Source organism: Phyllobates terribilis, unplaced genomic scaffold (genome assembly GCF_046119375.1).
Source record: "Phyllobates terribilis strain yellow unplaced genomic scaffold, ASM4611937v1 Scaffold_7__3_contigs__length_470593459, whole genome shotgun sequence".
Classification (NCBI taxonomy): Eukaryota; Metazoa; Chordata; class Amphibia; order Anura; family Dendrobatidae; genus Phyllobates; species Phyllobates terribilis.
In genome coordinates this window covers 160,194,945-160,215,106 of record NW_027362767.1, presented here as the reverse complement: position 1 = coordinate 160,215,106, position 20,162 = coordinate 160,194,945, and the positions used below count along the sequence as shown (strand labels likewise).

At 46.7% G+C, this 20,162-nt stretch overlaps 1 long non-coding RNA gene across 1 annotated transcript; it reads right to left on the bottom strand.

Annotated features, from left to right (window-relative positions):
* Nucleotides 1-7,629: 7,629 nt before the first annotated feature.
* On the bottom strand, nt 7,630-19,842 carry LOC141153004 (uncharacterized). Its single transcript, XR_012247214.1, has 3 exons — nt 19,751-19,842; nt 8,553-8,625; nt 7,630-7,699 (listed from the first exon to the last, which is right to left on the bottom strand). It is a non-coding gene; the product is annotated as an uncharacterized lncRNA (long non-coding RNA).
* Between the last annotated feature and the right edge of the window lie 320 nt (nt 19,843-20,162).

Below are 20,162 nucleotides of genomic sequence, written 5' to 3'. Positions count from 1 at the left end.
TCAAATTGTTCGTGTTCGCCGACCGGCTCGAACACCGCCCAAAACAGCTCGAATTTGAGATTGGCGAACAGTTCGAGTAGAACAACGCTCATCTCTAGTGTAGAGAGACAGTTCATGCCACGTGTCCAGCTTGGATACCCAACAGTTGTAAGGCACAGAGAGGAATCATGGAGGACGCTGGTACAGTCGCCAAGGTAGTCCTTCAGCATCTTCCAAAACGTCTCCCTCCTTGTCAGAGTACCCCAAGTATCAGGGCCTGGGCGCTGGGAGGGTCTGAGAAAACTGTCCCTGACCTTTGATAGCATTCCCCTGCCTCTGCCGCATCTGGTTTGTGTCTCCCTCGCCTGTACTCCTTGGTTGTCCAGTGAACTGTCTGTGACCTCTGCCGCTAGCGTTGTCAGGTGAGAATTTTTTTTTTTTATAATTCTTCAACAAGGGCCTGAACTGAAAATCTCCAAAAATGAACTCCTTCTGTTTCCTCCCTCCACTAACTTACCTATGGAAAAATAGGCCAGAAACATCACAGAGCACAACACGGTGTGATCGGCCTAGAAAAGTGCCGGTAACCGCATATGAGGACCAACTCCAAATGTCAATAAGCAAAAGGAGAACAAGGAGTTTGAATGGCATAAAAATATTATTTATTATTATAAGTATAAGACATAAAAAAGTATCAGGATGTAGAATAGAGAAGTAAATAAGTGACCACATAAGATACCACAAATGGAGTGAACCCTAAAGGAAATAAAACACCCTCTAATTGCTGTCAAATAAAGTGCAGTGCAGGTAGGTTTGAATCACAAAAGGAGTCCTCACAGTAGAAAGTAAGATTGCTGGGACTGAATAGTACAGAAGGTTAATCAATTAAGTGAGGAACCCTGCCCAAAAAAACCTTACTTAAAGTCAGGCACCACAAGATGCAGCAAAGAGGGTGAAGATGATGGTCAAAAGCTGCCTCAACGCGCGTTTCGCGACACGGGTGTGTAGCTTTCTCAAAAGGCTGACTTTTACTAACCTACCTATATCTGACTTTTACTAACCTACCTTTACCTGGCTTTTACTAGCCTACCTACATCTGACTTTTACTAACCTACCTATACCTGACTTTGCAATTTTCTTTAGGTGGTACCACCATAACTCCCACTCGGCACGTCTGCTGTCTTAGAGTTATATTTGATACACAACTTTCCTTTATTCCCCATGGAAAATCACTCACTCGCTCATGTCAGCTGCACCTTAAAAACATCTCCAAAATCCGACCTTTTCTCACCTTTGATACTGCAAAAACTCTTACTGTGCTCTTATTCACTACTGCAACTCTCTTCTAATCAGTCTCCCTGTAAACAATCTCTCTCCTCTGCAATCCATTCTGAATGCAGCATCCAGGGTCGTATTTCAAACTGCTTCACTAACGCCTCTACCCTGTGCCAGTCATTGCACTGGTTAGGTTACCCATTCACTACAGGATACAATACAAATTCATCTCTCTCACCCACCAAGCTCTCCACAGTTCTGCACCGCTCTATATCTCATCCCTCATTTATATCTATCACCCCTCCCATGCCCTCCGTTCTGCAACTGATCTCAGACTAACATCCTCCTTAATCCGAACATCACACCTCCATCTCCAAGACTTCTCTCGTGCCGCACCAGTTTTCTGTAATGCCCATAATATGTACAACGTGAGGGTCACGGTAAAGGCAACGGAACATAAAGTCAGTCATGTGTGCCAGACTGTCAACAGCCAAGACTTCCCTGTCCTCAGCAAGAGGATGACTGTCCATGTTCTCTTCCTCCTCCTCATTATCACCCAATCCACGTTGAAATGAGATGAGGCTGGGCTGAGTAGCATCACCCTGTATAGTTCCTTGCTCCGCCTGCAATGCCTCTTCTTTAATTGTGAGCAACGAGCGTTTCAGTAGACAGAGAAGTGGGATGGTGACGCTAATTATGGCATCAGTGCCACTCACCACCTTGGTGGAGTCCTTAAAGTTTTGGAGGACAGCACAGATGTCAGACATCCATGCCCACTCATCAGCTCTTATGTGCGGAGGCAGACCTGAATGCCAATGGGCGTGTTAAAACTGGTACTCAACAACTGCCCTCTGCTGCTCACAAATCATTCCAAACATCTGCAACGTTTATTTTCAACGCGTGGTCACATCGCACACCTGTCGGTCAGCTGGAAGCTGCAAACGCTGCTGAAGCACTGCCAGGGCAGCAGAAGCTTTAGCTGACTTTCTGAAATGGGCGCACACGCAGCGTACTTTCACAAGCCGCCCTGGCAGATCCGGGTAAGTTTTAAGAAACCGCTGAATCACTAAGTTGAGCACATGGGCCAGGCATGGTACGTGTGCGAGCTGGCCTAGCTTCAGAGCCACCACCAGGTTCTGGCCATTGTCACACATGACCATGCCTGGCTGTAGGTTCAGTGGTCAGAGCCACAGATCTGCCTTATTTGCTACAGCTTTCAACAACTCTGCAACAGTGTGCGGTTTGTCACCTAAGCATACAGTCCTGCTCTTTGTTATTGGCATCCATGAAGTTTAATGACATAATCTGGAATATCTCCTGAAAAAAATGAATCAAGTGATGGAGATGGAGGCTGAAGGGGAGGAGGTGCAGGAGCTGTAGAATGTGAGGGCAACCCTGATTGACCGAGGACCCACAATCTTCTGTCTCGCAAGGACATGTTCCGTCCCAGGGTGGGTCCGACTGGGTCTGGGTCGCGGCTTTTACAGTATTAACCAAGTGATGCATCAGTGAGATGTACCGTCCCTGGCCACAAGCACTTGTCCACTTGTTTGTGGTTAGGCGGTCCTTCCCAATAACTGCGTTTGTGAGGGCACGGGAAATGTTCTGGGACATGTGCTTGTGTAAGGTGGGGACACCACACCGGGAGAAATAGTGGCGGCTGGGGACCGAGGGCCAGTTGCCGCTATGAGGTTGCGGAAGGCATCTGCCTCCATGAGCCTAAAAGGCTAAATTTCTAGTGCAAGCAGTCGAGAAATGTGGCAGTGTAGTATTGTGGCCTGTGGGTGGTTGGGTGGGTGGATGGCTGGCTGCATATTTGCGCTTGCATTCCAAGGACTGGGGTAGGGACAACTGAACGCTGTGCTGGGACAAGGATGTGGATGGTGACAGTTGCAAGTGTGCAACGACAGGTGCAGGGTGCGCCATGGACAGGGGATTGGCGTGCATGCACAACAGCGGAGCAGGCAGTGGTGTCACATGCAGACACTGTTTCTGGACCCTGGTGTTCGGCCAAACTAGTCAGGTGCTTTGTGGTCATGTGCCTGAGCATGCTGGTGGTGGTCAGGCTGGTAGTTTTGCTGCCCCTGCTGATGCTGGCATGGTAGATGTTGGAAATAGCCTTTTTGGGGTGAACTGGACAGTCTTTAAAAAAGAGCCAGATTCTGGAAGACCTAACAGTTGTACTGGCAACTTCCCTGGTATTGGTGTTTTGGGGAACAATTGCCCGCCTTGTGTCTGTGGACTCCCCTCTATTTCTTCCTGCCCGTTGTGGTGCTACCCTCCCTGCCCCTGTGTGCTGCTGTCCTCCCTCTGCATGTCACCTTGCCAGGTTGGGTCAGTGACTTCATCGTCCACCACCTTGTCTTACACTTCTGCTCCCTGGTCCTCCTCTTGACTTTCTGTCCATTGTGTCTCATAATCATCCACCTTTTGCGACAGTAATTGAACTTTCCCACCATCACCTTCATGTGACCGTGGCTGCTGAAACATTTGGGCATCACTACATGCGATCTCCTGTTGCCCTGGTTGAAGCGGACTGAGCGAGAGGCCAGAATCTTTAAATGGAAAGATGAACAAAACAGCTCTTCGGAGTGTCCAAGTGTGGGATCAGTTGTCTGAGGGCACTCGGAATGGTGGGAGGAAGGAGGATCAGGGTGAGGAATATGCCAACTCCAAGTAAAAACAATCTCCCGGATCCGCACATTGTTTAAACAAGAATCTGAAGAATCTGCAAAAACACTAGTGCACGCCCTCATCATCTCCCGCCTTACTGTAACCTCCTGTTCTGTGGCCTCCCTTCTAAGGCTAAGTGCCCACGATGCAGAAATGCTCCAGATTTTTCCTGAGCGTTTCTGCATCTCCCCTGGCAGAAAAAACGCATGCGGATTGTACATGTGTTTTTCCTGCCAGGGACAAGCGGATGTGAAGTGGGTTGACAAGCGCTTTCCAAGCGATTTTAGCATCACTTGGAAAGTGCTTGTCAACTTGGTCACACTATACGCAAACGGCATGGATTTATATAGTGTGACCGTAAAGAATGGTTAAAAATAAAAAAATAATGTATACTTACCTTCCGATGGCCCTCGCAGTCTTGCTTTGCTCCATCCAGGCTGCCGGCAGATCGCGGTACACTGCACTAGGACCTGCCGTCACATGACTGTGATGTCAGCGCAGGTCCTACAGTCCACCGCGATCTGCCGGCAAGCACAGGAAGGTGAGTATAATATTTATTTTTTATTTTATTCTTTTTTTCACAGTTTCTATGGTACCCAGGTCTGGATGAGAGTCTCTTCTCCTCCAGACCTGGGTACCATCCGCACATTGAAACGTGTGGATTCCGCTTGTGCACATGTAGTAATGCGGAATCCAAATGTTCCAATGCAAGTCAATGGCGGCGATTACGCTGCGTGTCTGCAAAATTAATGGACATGCTGTGGATTTTTGAGTGCAGCATAAATACTACGGAAAAATCCACAGCATGGGCACTGACATTGCGGCTTGTCATTGGGGACCATGGGGGGTGGATTACCAAGCGTTTCCCAAGCGTTTATGCCGCGGAAATTCCGCAGCATAAACACTTGGAAAACGCATAGTGGGCACACAGCCTAACAGTCTCGCACCCCTCTAATCTATCCTAAACTTTGCTGCCCGACTAATCCACCTGTTCCCTCGCTATTCCCTGGCCTTTCCTCTCTGTCAATCCCTTCACTGGCTTCCCATTGCCCATAGACTCCAGTTCAAAACCCTAACCATGGTATACAAAGCCATCCACAACCTGTCTCCTCCATACATTTGTGACCTAGTCTCCCGGTACATACCTGCACGCAACCTCCGATCCTCACAAGATCTCCTTCTCTCCCCCCTGTTATCTCCTCTTCCCACAATCGCATACAAGATTTCTCCTGTGCTTCCCCCCTACTCTGGAACTCTCTACCCCAACACATCAGACTCTCGCCTACTGTTGAAACCTTTAAAAGGAAGCTGAAGACCCACCTCTTCCGACAAGTGTACAACCTGCAGCACCCCCTCGCTCATTTATACCACTGCATGACCAGCCCTACCCTCACCTACTGTATCCTCACCCATCCCTTGTAGACTGTGAGCCCTCGCGGGCAGGGTCCTCTCTCCTCCTGTACCAGTCACTGTCACATTTTTGTTCAAGATTATTGTAATTGTTTGTGCTATGTATACCCCTTTTTCACATGTAAAGCGCCATGGAATAAATGGTGCTATAATAATAATAATAATATGGTCCAGACTCACAGATACTGAGACTGGACCGTGTGGAAGACAGGGTGGTGGTGGCAAACTGACTGGAAGCATTATCCGCTATCCAACCAACAATATTTTCACACTGCTCTAGTGGTGTTCCGCCACCCCATAGAAATTGGGACAGGAAGGTAGTTTGACATGACGTGGGTGTTTGTTGTGCTCCCTCAGCAGGCACAGTTTCATCTTGCCCACGGCCTCTGCATGCACCATCACCATCACCATTACGCCCACTTCCCCATCCCTTGACAGACACCTTGCCCATTTTAAATGAAGTTCAATATTTAATTTAATATTTTGTGGTGGGGCCTAGCTACATGGTATTTATATAGTATTTATTCCTCCTTATGTGTTTATTTGGTTACCTTTAATTCATTTCATTTAGCACTCTAATTTATATACATCCACTGTAATTTAATTTATTTATATTTTTGGGTTGCTGCTATATGTATTTATGGCACTATGCCCTTTAACACATAGTCTGGATTTGCCATTTATATTCTTCTTTTTATTGATCTATGCCCCACAGCAAATTAATTCTTGGGTATTTATTATATATCCCTGAGTCTGTTTTTCAATAATCATGTTTTTTTATTTATATATGTATGTATTTTTAATATAAATTTATTAAATGAATAATTTTAAAATGATTGTCTGGTTTTTCATTGTTTATCTGAGTGGGTCTTGTAGTTAAGATTAATGAATAACCCATTATAAATATACTATACTACTTCTAGATAGTCGTGTTGAAGTTTAATATTTGTCACGTTGCCAAAAATGTCTGTATTATTATCGCAGTAATATAGGATCACGTCTGATAACCACGGTTTTAGGCAGTGATCTGGGAGTCAGAAATGCTTCCAGGGGTCTTCCCCATGCTGTTCCCATGTCATTTGAGCACTGTTCCCATCGATTTGAGCAATTTTTAAGCCCCCTGCAGACCGCCGGGGGGAGCCGCTGGAAAAATGCTCGAGTTTCCCATAGACTTACATTGGGCTCGTTACACGGACCGAGCACCTGAGTATTCCAATGTGCTCGACCCCAGCAATGAGTACCCGAGCATTTTAGTGCTCGCTCATCACTATTGATGACCAATCTATACAAAATTGGATCACCGATCAGCTGTTATCTGTTCCAGAGACTGTTCTGTAGCACTCAGCAGCTGCAGCTACACATTCAATAGAGCTGCACTGATTGGTGGGGGTGCTGGGTGAAAGACCCTTACCAATGCCATATTGATGACGTATCCTGTGGATACGTCATCAGTTTATAGTGTCTTGACAACCCCTTTAAGAATTTGTTTCCACCGCTTATTATGTTTACTGGTAATATTTACCAATTCTAGTTTTACCCACAAAATATATGAAAGGAGAAGAGTGACCACATCCTTTATGTACTCTGTAACTAATGTTTAGCAGGACCTAGACTTAGCAAAACATGTTACTTTACTTCATATCCTTTTGTAGGTAGTAGCACCTTTAATAAAATTGAGATCTTTTATCCAAATATTTCACTAGTTTTGATCAGTTTGGAGCGCCAATACTTTCATCTTCTAACGTGCGTTAGCTGTAGGTGCAAAAATTTGGGTGACTCAAAGGTCCAAGTCATGTAGATAAATGGTAATTTGGCAAAAGAGTCATCCCTGGACTGTGAACCAGACCAGAAAGGGCAGCGCGTAGCAAAACCACAGCAAAGTAGGTGTTACGGGGACTTTCCGAGGTGGACCTGGTGGTGGGGATGAAATGTCTAGAGTTTTGTATTGTAAACTGGAAAGTATGAACATGTGATGTTAGTAGACATAGAAGAAAGAAAAAGCGAAATATAAAACATATGCTTTATATATATGTATAAAACATGTATATAAAATATATATAAATTACAATAAAACAATATATAACAATGTTATTGTCACTGGTTTATGACCTGGAGCGACTGGCTGATCTCTTGGCCAGAGTACAAAATACGTGACCCGGAACGTGTTCAAGGCTCCAAGGCGATGTAGGAACTGATTCCTCTGCAGCTCTTTAAGCTGCACCTGTGTCTATGAATTAAAAAAAAAATTCATACAGGGTTCCAAAAATATTAGGTTCCTATCATTGTCATTCCTTCATTTCTGTTCTTGCATAACAATTTGGGAGTTGGAGATATTCTTTAGTGCACGGATGTGTCTTCAGTCCTGTATACAGAGATAGGGAATGATGAGCTTGTAATAATAAAACTGTCATTATACCATAACCAAGTGTCAGTGTCATTATCCTGTACCCCAAGTGTCAGTGTCATTATCCTGTACCCCGAGTGTCAGTATCATTATCATGTACCCCAAGTGTCAGTGTCATTATCCTGTACCCCGAGTGTCAGTGTCATTATCCTGTACCCTGAGTGTCAGTGTCATCATCCTGTACCCTGAGTGTCAGTGACATTGTCCTGTACCCCGAGTGTCGGCGTCATTGTCCTGTACCCCGTGTGTCGGCGTCATTGTCCTGTACCCCGAGTGTCAGCGTCATTGTCCTGTACCCCGAGTGTCGGCGTCATTGTCCTGTACCCTGAGTGTCGGAGTTATTGTCCTACTGTATACCCCAGCTGTCGGCGTCATTGTCCTATACCCCGAGTGTCTGCGTCATTATTCTGTACCCCGAGTGTCGGCGTCATTGTCCTATACCCCAAGTGTAGGCATCATTGTCTTGTACCCCGAGTGTCGGCGTCATTGTCCTGTACCCCGAGTGTCGGTGTCATTATCCTGTACCCCGAGTGTCGGCATCATTGTCCTGTACCCCAAGTGTCGGCGTCATTATCCTGTACCCCAAGTGTCGGCGTCATTATCCTGTACCCCGAGTGTTGGCATCATTGTTCTGTACCCCGAGTGTCGGTGTCATTATCCTGTACCCCGGTGTCATTATCCTGTACCCCGAGTGTCAGTGTCATTATCCTGTACCCCGAGTGTCGGCATCATTGTTCTGTACCCCGAGTGTCGGTGTCATTGTTTTCAGCATAAAAGAAGAGCATGTTTGCTAATATAGAGGATAACCGACCTGTATGTGACAGTATCAATGTTGTAAATGTCATTGAGTTTCCAAAAAAATCCTTCTTCATCCTTTGCTGAAGCTGAAAATGAAGGAAAACAATTTTTTTTCTTACTTTATCTTACATCACCTGACTCCCCATAAAGAAGCACAGAGATAAGCAGTAGGAAGAGGGAGCAGTGGTGTACTGCCAATGGTGGCAGGCCACCCCACTGCTATGGGGTCCATGAGCCGGGGTGGGCCCTGAAGCAGTGGGGGAACGAGGAGGATAGGTGAGTATTGTATTTACCGGGGAAGGTTGCGGCGGTGGAGTGGGGCACTCGCAGTAGCCGCTGCAGCAGCTACCACGTGTGCCCACTGCTAAAGGGAAATGAATATTCACTCTTCTCCACTCCCATGGGCGTGGAGAAGAATGAATATTCATTCTCTTTAGTAGCACGGAGGAGCGCTGAGCCGCAGCTCCTGCTGACAGTGCCCCCTGCTAAAGAAAATGCATATTCACGCTTCTCCGCTATAAAGTGCCGACGTGGAGAGGAGTGAATATGCCAACAGCAGCAGCTCACCTCGGCGTCTTAGAGCGCACGCTGCTCAGATGCCGACATGAGCTGCTGGCAGACAGGATGCAGCGCTGGAGCAGAGGGCAGGAAGGAAGGTGAGTATAAGTGTTTTTTTTTGTGTGTGCAGTGATGGGGCCACACATACCCAGATTTGGGGATGAGGGAACCACACATACCAGGATTGGGGGATGAGGGGGCCAAGCAATACCAGGATTGGGGGATGAGGGGGCCAAGCAATACCGGGATTGGGGGATGAGGGGGCCACGCATACCAGGACTGGGGGATGAGGGGGCCACACATACCAGGACTGGGAGATGAGGGGGCCACGCATACCAGGATTGTGGGATGAGGGGGCCACACATACCAGGATTGGGGGATGAGAAGTCCATACATACCAGGATTGGAAGATGAGGAGTCCATGCATACCAGGATTGGGGGAAGAGGGCCCATACATGCCAGGATTGGGGGAAGATGGCCCATACATACCAGGATTGGGGGCTGAGGAGGCCATGCATACCAGGATTGGGGCTGAGTGGTGCCATGCATACCAGGATTGGGGGTGAGGGGTGCCATGCATACCAGGATTGGGGATGAGGGGGGTCATACATACCAGGATTGGGGATGAGGGGGCCATACATACCAGGATTGGAGGATGAGGAGTCCATGCATACCAGGATTGGGGGTGAGGGGTCCATGCATACCAGAATTGGGAATAAGGGGTGCCATACATATCAGGATTGGGGGAAGAGTGTAACATCCCTGGCGGCGTGCTTGCATGGTGCACCACCTCCCACCATGCAAGACCGCAATCTTACCTGTCAGTCCATGCTGCACTCTTTGCTCCAGTACCTGCTGTGTCCATGTCTCTTGTCTGATTGCTTAGGGCATCAGCGCGGCTTTCTGCTTGTTTCTTATAGCTACTGTGTGCACAGTCCTAACACGTCCCCAGCCTATTGCTGTGAGTCACTGGATACTTAAACCCCCTCCACCCAGTGGGAGGTGCCTGAGCAACACTTTCACTCAGTTTGTCTTTTGCAACTGAGGTGCCAGGTCCTGTCCTGACTCTAGTCTATCTGCCACCCTGGGGGCTGAGTACCCAGGGCCTTTTCCTGTACCTGTGACTTCTAGTCTGTTTCCGCCACCCTGGGGGCCGAGTACCCAGGGCCGCTACCTGTATCTCTGACTTCTAGTCTGTTTCCGCCACCCTGGGGGCTGAGTTCCCAGGCTCGTTCCTGTATCTTGATCCCGGTTCAGTTCCTGTCTCAACAGTGTCCTAGCACGTTACTTGTTTCTCTCTATGTCCGTACCTTCCCTTTGCCTGCAGTGTCTGAACCTGCACCTAACTCCAACTCGTTGTCTCTGTGCTTCTGTTTGTGAGTTTTGTGTCCACTTGCTACTTCATTGTAACTACCTTGTGTGTATCTGGTTCTGCTTGTCCCCTTTCCCTGCCTCCGTATCTACCTCCTGTGTTCTAACCATCTTCCTGTATTTTCCAGTCTGTTCCATGTGAACAGAGCCCTGTCCTGTCTGCCTTCACCTTCTGCTCTGTTCTGCTCTGCTTGTCCACTGCTCCGGCGGTTCCGCTCTGCTCCGCTTGTTTACCGCACCTGCGGTTCTGTTCTGCTCTGCTTGTTCACCGCTCCGGCGGTTCCGCTCTGCTCCGCTTGTTTACCGCACCAGCGGTTCTGTTCTGCTCTGCTTGTTCACCGCTCCGGCGGTTCCACTCTGCTCTGCTTGTTTACCGCACCTGCGGTTCTGTTCTGCTTTGCTTGTTCACCGCTCTGGCGGTTCCGCTCTGCTCCGCTTGTTTACCGCACCTGCGGTTCTGTTCTGCTCTGCTTGTTCACCGCTCCGGCGGTTCCACTCTGCTCTGCTTGTTTACCGCACCTGCGGTTCTGTTCTGCTCTGCTTGTTCACCGCTCCGGTGGTTCCGCTCTGCTCTGCTTGTTTACCGCACCTGCGGTCTTGCTCTGCTCTGCTTGTTCACCGCACCTGCAGTTTTGCTCCGCTCTGCTTGTTCACCGCACCTGCGGTTTTGCTCCGCTCTACTTGTTCACCGCACCTGCGGTTTTGCTCCGCTCTGCTTGTCCACCGCTCCTGAAGTTTTGCTCCGCTCTGCTTGTTCACTGCACCTGCGGTTTTGCTCCGTTCTGCTTGTTCACCGCTCCTGCGGTTTTGCTCTGCTAGTCCACTGCACCTGTGGCTCTGTTCCTGTATCCCAGTTTGTACTAGTCCCTATCCAGCCTGCGTTCATACCTGCCAGTATCTGCCTGTCTGCATTCCAGCCGTGCCTGTCAGCACCCACCTGTCTGCATACCAGCCGTGCCTGCTAGTACCCACCTGTCTTCATACCAGCCGTGCCTGCTAAGTACCCACCTGCCGTCATACCAGCCGTGCCTGTCAGTACCCACCTGTCTGCATACCAGCTAACCTGCCTGTTCCTGCATTCCCCGGTGTGGGTCAACAGCTGTGACCGGGGTCTGACCTGGAGTAGTACCTGGTCCCTCGGCTCGGTTCCTCCCTGGTTCACAGAGTTGACTGAGCCGCTGTGCGACCTTGGTCAGACCGGGTTGATACTTAGATATGCCCCTCCAGGCACTCCTCGGTTCATGGTCCAGTGGGATTACTAATCACGCTCATGCCAGTCAGTCCGGGCATGAGCGTAACAAAGAGGACCCATACATACCAGGATTGGGGGCTGAGGAGGGCATGCATACCAGGATTGGGGATGAGGGGGCCATACATACCAAGATTGAGGGATGAGGAGGCCATGCATACCAGGATTGGGGATGAGGAGTACCATGCTTACCAGCATTGGAGGTGAGGGGAGGAAGGAAGGTGAGTATAAGTGTTTTTTTTTTGTGTGTGCAGTGATGGGGCCATGCCTACCAGGATTGGGGGATGAGGGGGCCACACATACCAGGATTGTGGATGAGGGGTACCATGCATACCAGGATTGGGGGTGAGGGGAGGAAGGAAGGTGAGTATAAGTGGGTTCTTTTGTGTGTGCAGTGATGGGGCCATGCCTACCAGGATTGGGGGATGAGGGGGCCACACATACCAGGATTGGGGAATGAAGAGGCCATGCATACCAGGATTGGGGATGAGGTGGCCATGCATACCAGGATTGGGGAATGAGGGGGCCATACATACCAGGATTGGGGGATTAGGAGGCCATGCATACCAGGATTGGGGGATGAGGAGGCCATGCATACCAGGATTGCGGGATGAGGGGGCCATGCATGCCAGGATTGGGGGATGAGGGGGCCATGCATACCAGGATTGGGGGATGAGGGGGCCATGCATACCAGGATTGGGGGATGGGGCGTGCCATGCATACCAGGATTGGGGATGAAGGGAGCCATGCATACCAGGATTCGGGGTGAGGGGTGGCATGCATACTAGGATTGGGGGATGAGGGGGCCATGCATGCCAGGATTGGGGGATGAGGGGGCCATCAATACCAGGAACAGGGATGAGGAGTGCAATATGTACCAGGTTTTGGGGGGATGAGGGGTGCCATAAGTACCAGGATTGGGGTATGAGAGGGCCATACGTACCAGGATTGTGGGATGAGGGGTGCCATACGTACTAGGATAGGGGGATGAGGGGTGCCATACGTACCAGGATTGGGAATGAGGGAGCAATGCATACTAGGATGGGGAAATTTAACAGTAGCTGCATTTCCCACCCTAGGCTTATACGCGAGTCAATTAGTTTTCCCAGTTTTTTGTGGTGAAATTAGTGGCCTCGGCTTATACTCAGGTCAGTTTATTTAAAATATACGATATTTTAAAATCAGTGAGTATGTGGTGCACATAATACTGCAGGACTGTGGGGTGCATCATACTATATGGGGGCTGCATTTTACCCTATGGGGTGTGTAAATTACTGTATGGAGGACTATGGGAAGTGCATTATATTCTATGGAGGACCATGGGAAGTTCATTATACTATATGGAGGATTATGGGGAGCGCATTATACTATATGGAGGATTTTGGGGGGCGCATTATACTATGTTAGGCTATATGGGGCCATTATAATATTTTGAGGGCTATGTGGAGGGCCATTATACTGTATGAAAGCAATTATACGGTGTGAAGGTTTGTGTGGGGTCTATCACACTGTTTGTAGGGCTGTGTGGGGCCATTATACTGTTTGGAGGGCTAGTGCAGGCCATTATACTGTATGTAGGCCCATTATACAGTGTGGAGAGCTGTGGGGGGTCACAGTTGAGGGATCATACTGTGTTAGGGTCACCATACTTTGCCTTGGGAGTTGAAGTGGGGTACAATAGGGTCATTATACTGTGCATGTGGAGGAATGCACCATGGGGTATCATACTGTGTTCAGGGGGCACTTTTATTGGCATCATACTTTATGGGGGCAATGAAAGAGGAATCTAGGGCTTCAGCAGGAGGAAAATTGCTATGTAAAGGCTGGAAAGTTGTGAGATCTGCTCTTCTGTGACACAGACAAATATATATTTTTTATTTTTGGGGCAGGGGGGCCCAATTAGAGCTTCTGCTATGGAGCCCCATGATTTCTATGTACGCCCCTGAGAGGGAGACTAACCACTTGCAGACAACCTAGGTTATGTTTATTCCTCCCAAGAAACAAAACTTTGGGTGTAACAAAACCCCAATGTCTGCTGTTGATGGACAGTCGGACTGCCCTCATCTACGCAGGACCGCCATCAGGACATTACTGCCCTCACTGGCGTATGTGGCCTGATGAACAGAGGGGACCTGAACCCTCTATTTGCTTCTGCTCACCTGGTACTAAGCCGGGGCGCTGTAATGCCGGGTATCCGCGGAGCCATGCGCACTGGTTCTCTGCTCCTTCACTCTCTGAATAGTGAGGAGCAGAGCGCGGGCGGTGCACGCGGCCATGCAGAGAATTGCCAGCTGCAGCGGAGGGACGCGCTGTGACAGCAATGCTCACCCTCCAGTCTGCAGTCAGCAGCAGAGTCAGGAGCTGAGCAGCCGATCCCTTCCACCCAGCAGAGTCACAGCTATCAGACTGTGGAACAACATGGAGGGGTGTGGCTAAATGGTGGGGGTGGAGCCACATACAACCAGGGAGAAAGAAAGAAAAGAGCGGGAGAGAGAAAAGATGGAAGAATTGAGAAGAGAGAGAGACAGGAAACATGACAGAGAGAGGCAAAAGACATAAGATAGATATAGGTGAGAAGGTTATATATAAGACACTGGCAGCAGTGGTGGGATTCAGGGGGCTCTCCCCGGTTTGATGGAACCACTTGTTATAATAGCAGGCGGTTACCCGAATCGGCAAGAACCGGTGCTCCCATCCGGTTACCTGGCCCACAATTTTCAACTGAATGTGCATCCAAGAACTAACATTCAGTTCCAGTACAGAAAGCCATCGGCTCCCTGCACAGCAATAGTAAAAAGCCGCCAGCCAATCACAAGCCGGCAGCTGACGTCGGTGTTACAACTCTCCTGTTAGTTTTTTTTTAGTTTGCTGGTCACATGACCATTTTGCCTATTTAATCCGGCTCCGCCCTCCTGGCTTTGCTGGACTTCATTTGTATTTACTACTCTTGAGCTAGCTTGTTGCTCTATTTGCCGTTCCCTGTTAGTTTTGCTAGGTCTTCTGACCTCTATGCTTTTTGTTGTGTGCTTGTCTTTGACTGCTTCTATTTCTGCTAGGAGGTGTCCAACTAAATCCCAGTCCTTAGATCTTGTAGGGATCCCTCCCCCACATCTATAGGTCTGCGTTCAGACTAGCCGAGGACTTTAGCGGGTCTGATCGCAGGATCAGGTTCCCCGTTACATCGTAGGGATCTAGTTTAGTTCTATTGTAGGGACAGATCTCCTGCCTTTCCTTAGTCTTCTAAGCAGATCATAACAGTCGGTGCACACGTCGCCGGCATATGACATCATTGTCAAGCGCCTGTGCATCCGCACCTCTAATGAATGAGGGAGAGGACGCTGCTGGACCACCGCCAGGTAAGGAGAAACTTTTTTTTGTACTGAAAGCCGCAATATGAGGGCAGGATAGGAGAACATATGGGGCCAGGAATGAGACACAAGGGGCCATAATGTAGGATATTATTACTGTATGGACTAATTATGGATATTATTATTGCTGTGATGTATTTTATTTTTGACAATACTGTTTTTAGTGGAGGGGGGTCCTGTTACTGTGCAAGGCGACACTATGTTGCTTTTTAGTGTAGAAGTTGGGGAAAAATTGGGGAACGCGCTCAGGAAGCGGTGGTCTAGATAGCTGTGTTATTTTATGCAGAGACGAGTCGTGGCTGGAAGAAGTGATGGCGGTCTGCGCTGAATGAAGAAGAAAAGTGAAGATGAAGGACTTCAACTCGAGTCGCCACCAATGAGTCAGTGTATTATCTGTACAGATTGACACTATACACTGTATACTATATACAGAGCTCCTTTGTATAATGTCACTGGTGATCCCTGTATTACCTGTACACTGACACTATATACAGAACTCCTGTGTATAATGTCACTGGTGATCACTGTGTTACCTGTACACTGACACTATATACAGAGCTCCTGTGTATAATGTCACTGGTGATCACTGTATTACCTGTACACTATACACTATATACAGAACTCCTGTGTATAATGTCACTGGTGATCCCTGTATTACCTGTACACTGACACTATATACAGAGCTCCTGTGTATAATGTCACTAGTGAGTCTCTGTATTATCTGTACACTACAGTATACACAGAGCTCCTGTGTATAATGTCACTGGTGATACCTGTACACAGACACTGTATACAGAGCTCATGTGTATAATGTCACTAGTGAGTCTGTATTATCTGTACACTATACACAGAGCTCCTGTGTATAATGTCACTGGTGATCCCTGTATTAACTGTACACTACAGTGCTGCTCACCATTATTGGCACCCTTTCATTTTTTTCATAGAATGTACAATATCTTCAGAAATAAATGGAAATGTACCAAAGTTATATCCTCAGGATTTTTTAATTAATGGTCCAAAGTAATATAACAATAAAACATTGTTTTTCAACTTCTATGTTGCAATTTCAAAAAAGAAACAGAATAAACAGCATGTGCAGCAATAAGGACCCCCCTAATTAATACTTGGCTGCACACCCTTTGGCATTGCTGACAGCCTCCACACGTTTCTTGTAGCCATCTATAAGCTTCTTGCACTCCTCAGCTGGAATTTTTCCCCGCTCTTCCTTTGCAGTCTGTTCAAGCTCTTGAATGTTTACAGGGTTCTTTTTCCCAATGGCAGATTTCAGCTCACCTCAAAGATTTTCAATGGGATTGAAGTCAGGACTCATTGCTGGCCATTTTAAAACAGTCCATTATTTTCTTTTTCAATCATTCCTGTATACTTTTGGATGTGTGCTTTGTGTCATTGTCTTGCTGGAAAACCCATGATCTTCGACTCAAACCAAGTTTTCTTACACTGGGTAGGACATTTCACTGTAAAATCTCTTAATAATTCTCTGATTTCATGATTCCTGTGATACGGTCAAAGCCTCCAGTGCCGGATGCAGCAAAGCAACCCCACAGCATTATGGATCCTCCACCATGCTTAACTGTTGGTAAGGTGTTCTTTTCCTTATAAGCTTCATTGTGCCGTCTGTAAACAAACTGTTGCTTTTCATTGCCAAAAAGCTCTATTTGTGGATTGTGGTTTGTCAAGGTACTCTTTGGCAAAGGTCAGTCATTCCTTTTTATGTCTTTTATTCAGCAATGGTTTCTTCCTTGGCGTTTGCCCATAAAGCTCTGCTTGGTTTAGTGTGCGGCGCATGTTACTATGACCCCAGACTGTTCCAGGTTGGCCTTCAGGTCTTTGGATGTTTGACATGGTGTTTTTTCCACCATTCGCACCAACCTTCAAAGACATCTCTTGTATATTTTCTTCTTTCCCCCACATCCAGGGAGGTTCTTGACAGTTCCATGCTTGTTAAACTTCTTAACACTATAGTGCACTGTTGAAACTGGGATACCAAGGTCTTTGGAGATGGCCTTATGCCCTTTAGAAGTCTTGTGTTTGCTAATAGTAATAATAGCAGATCTGATGTACTCAGACAGCTCCTTTGTCTTCACCATTGTGATAATGGAACAGGGCCTATCATGTGACTTTTTAAAGCACTGAAGTCATCATTCATTGGCTAATTCATGTCACATGGGCACCGACAATTAATCACAGGTGAATCTCTTTTGTAAAATGTGTTCCCTTACTAAATTAATGTAAAGGGTGCCAATACCAGTGACACAGCAGCTTTAGGGTTTTCTATTTTCACTCCCATTGTTTTTGGTTTTAAATTATTGTTTCTCATTTGCTCTTTTGTATTTAACACGAGTCTCTATACAAAAAAACTGTTTCACCTGATTCATTTTTTTCAGGAGATATTTCACATTATGTACTTACACTTCATGGGTGCCAATATCGTTGAGCAGGACTGTATATACTATATACAGAGCTCCTGTCTATAATGTCACTGATGATCCCTGTAATATCTGTACACTGACACTATATACTGTATACTATGTACAGAGCTCCTGTGTATAATGACACTTATGCTAATATTAGTATTGTGTTTTTTTTATTAGTGATCAGTATTGTATTCAGTCACTATGTGGTGGAAATATTATAATAATAATCTTTATCTTGATATAGCGCCAGCAAATTCCGCAGCGCTTTACATACGTTATCATCGTTGTCCCCATTGGGGCTCACAATCTACATTCCCTATCAATATGTCTTTGGAGTGTGGGAGGAAACCGGAGAACCCGGAGGAAACCTACGCAAACACAGGGAGAACATACAAACTCCTTGCAAATGTTGTCCTTGGTGGGATTTTAACCCAGGACCCCAGTGCTGCAAGGCTGCAGTGTTATCCACTGAGCCACCGTGCTGCCCTAATATGTGATCTGGTCATGGTGTGGCGGTATTCATCCCCTGTACGTGATATTATTTGGTCGCTATGTGTTAATTATATGTGGTCCAGTCATGGTGTGACGATATTTGTCCCTTGTATTTGGTATTATTTGGTCATTATGTGGTGGTAATATATGATTTGGTCATGGTGTGGCGGTATTTGTCCCTTGTGTGTGGTATTATTCGGTCACTATGTGGTGGTAATATGTGATCTTGTCGTGGTGTGGCAATATTTGTCCCTTGTATGTGGTATTATTGGTCATTTTAAAAAAATGTATGTGACACATTCCCTTAAAGAAAAATAAAGAAAAATATGCCTAAAAAGAGTATTACATTTGTTAAGAAATGTTTAATAGGTTACAGTAGAGCAGGGCCTGGCCAGAAGAGTCTCCTTGTCTTGGTGGCTGCCTAACAACTCTTTTGGCCAAAACAAAAGCTGATGGCTATGTATGTGATCTGGTGATGATTGGAGCTGTTAATGTGTGATTGGTGAAGACGTGGTGAAGAAATGGAGTTTTTCCAAAAGTGGGCGGTGGGATTTGGGAAGGTTCGAGGGGTGAAGCCTGGGCAGAGTCTCAAGGGGACCTGAAAATTTCGCCAGTATGGGGCCCTGAAATTACTTGTGGCAGCCCTGCATCTACAGCTGGCTGCTACAGAAAGGCATGTCCCGCCACTATTGGTTCTTTGAGCCATGCCCTTTTCTCATGCGTCAGCAAGGGGATGGCCATGGGCTTAGGTGGTTTGATTGGTTCTTTTCACTGCAGAAGAGCTTAATCTGCTGTTTTTGGCTTATTGAGACGAGCTTCTCCTCCCTGGATTTGCCCTTGTTGGAGTCCAGGGGTGGAATATGTACCTTCATATTGTTTTTTTGAATTCTGGCTATTTTGGGGGTACCTTCTTCATGCTTTTACCAACAGTGAAGCTCATAGCTATTGACGAACACAAGAAATAAATTTAATGGGGTTGTTCACTACCGTACAATAACCCATTATTGTCCTCAGCATGGTGGTCAAAAGAAAACCAAATCAATACTCACCTCCTGCACCGGCACTCAGTGTCGGACTGGGGTGCCAAGGGCCCACCTGTAACCAACTCCAGGACCCACTTTTCAGCTACATACAAATGTGACATTATCTTCAATCGCAAATTCATATAACAATGAACTGGGCAAATTGTTACATGAATAAGATGCCACCTTTTGTCTGTGCATAGTGATTCATGTGTATTGTGCCAAGTACTACTGACATAAGAGGGTGGTGGCCCACCGGAGGATTCTCCTGTTCTCCTATGGGCCAGTCCAAGCCTGCTGGCACTGCTCTTCCATATTCAACATTGCGTCATTGCTGGCAGTGGACGTCATGTGACTCCTGCAGCCAATCAGTAGCTGCTCAATGGCAGAGAGATGGCTGCTATTCCATAAGGTAAGTATATTTTTTATTCCCATCCACTTTTGGCCAATAATGAGCATTTATTTGCTTTTTTTCCACTATGTTTACCTGCAGAAACCCAAATAAAATTTTATTTTTTTTATAGCTGTCATTTATGTGTCTGAGGAGGGAGAAGTAATGGAGTTTTTGGCTCAAAGTCTATTTTGCTTTCACTATGGAAGTCCCCTAATTTTAGTCTTCACCATCAGCATCATCAAGTAAAATATAATATTAAAAAATCGAAATAAATCACGTATATAAATGATAAAAATATAATAAATAATAACGGCTCACTTACTATTGATTGGAGGATTGCCAGACTTACACATATGTTGTAGACTTAATTTTTGATGGCATCGATACATCAGGATAGCACTGAGGATTACTACCAGAATAACGACGACCGGCACTACTTTTGTCAGAAAATGACGGTGCCCTCCTGTGAGAATGAAGACAAAGTTATTACTTAATGGAACTTTGATTGCTATAGGACTAAACTACTGGACACCAAAACCATGAGCGATGATGGGGTTGTTCACCCCTTGTCTTCTTTCTTTCTTTTTCGGAAGAAACGATGCAAAGAAATCACCGAGTAACATCGGCAGTGCTGTAGAGAAACCGAAAAAGTCCGGAACGTATCTTTTTTTTTTTTATTACTACTCTACCCTGGAATGAATTGTAATGTAAAAAACCTTCAAAAAATACTGGAA